The sequence below is a fragment of the Oryzias melastigma genome, linkage group LG13, assembly GCF_002922805.2.
Source record: "Oryzias melastigma strain HK-1 linkage group LG13, ASM292280v2, whole genome shotgun sequence".
Taxonomy (NCBI): Eukaryota; Metazoa; Chordata; class Actinopteri; order Beloniformes; family Adrianichthyidae; genus Oryzias; species Oryzias melastigma.
In genome coordinates, this window is record NC_050524.1 from 5,634,860 (window position 1) to 5,635,073 (window position 214).

The 214-nt window shown below is 56.1% G+C and overlaps 1 protein-coding gene across 1 annotated transcript in view; it reads left to right on the forward strand.

Annotated features, from left to right (window-relative positions):
• ddx6 (DEAD (Asp-Glu-Ala-Asp) box helicase 6) overlaps positions 1–214 on the forward strand; it is a gene marked incomplete in the record, with an annotated part of 11,797 nt that overhangs the window by 10,309 nt on the left and 1,274 nt on the right. The window contains 1 exon segment of the mRNA XM_024276774.2: positions 1–208.

Sequence of the window (214 nt, forward strand, 5' to 3'; positions counted from 1 at the left end):
ATGGCGAGTGCAATCCTCCCAAGATGCACTTAGTGTTTAAAGCCCCCCTCTTCTGCCCCCCCTCCACCCCACCGCCGCCAGTGTTAACAAGCTCAGAGCGACGGCTTTCTGATCAAACGCGGCTTGTCGGATTCCTCGGCGTAGTTGTAGAAATACTTGCTGCAGTGCAGCTTCGTTGGCGGCTGATTATTATTTTTGTTGGGGGGGGGGGGGC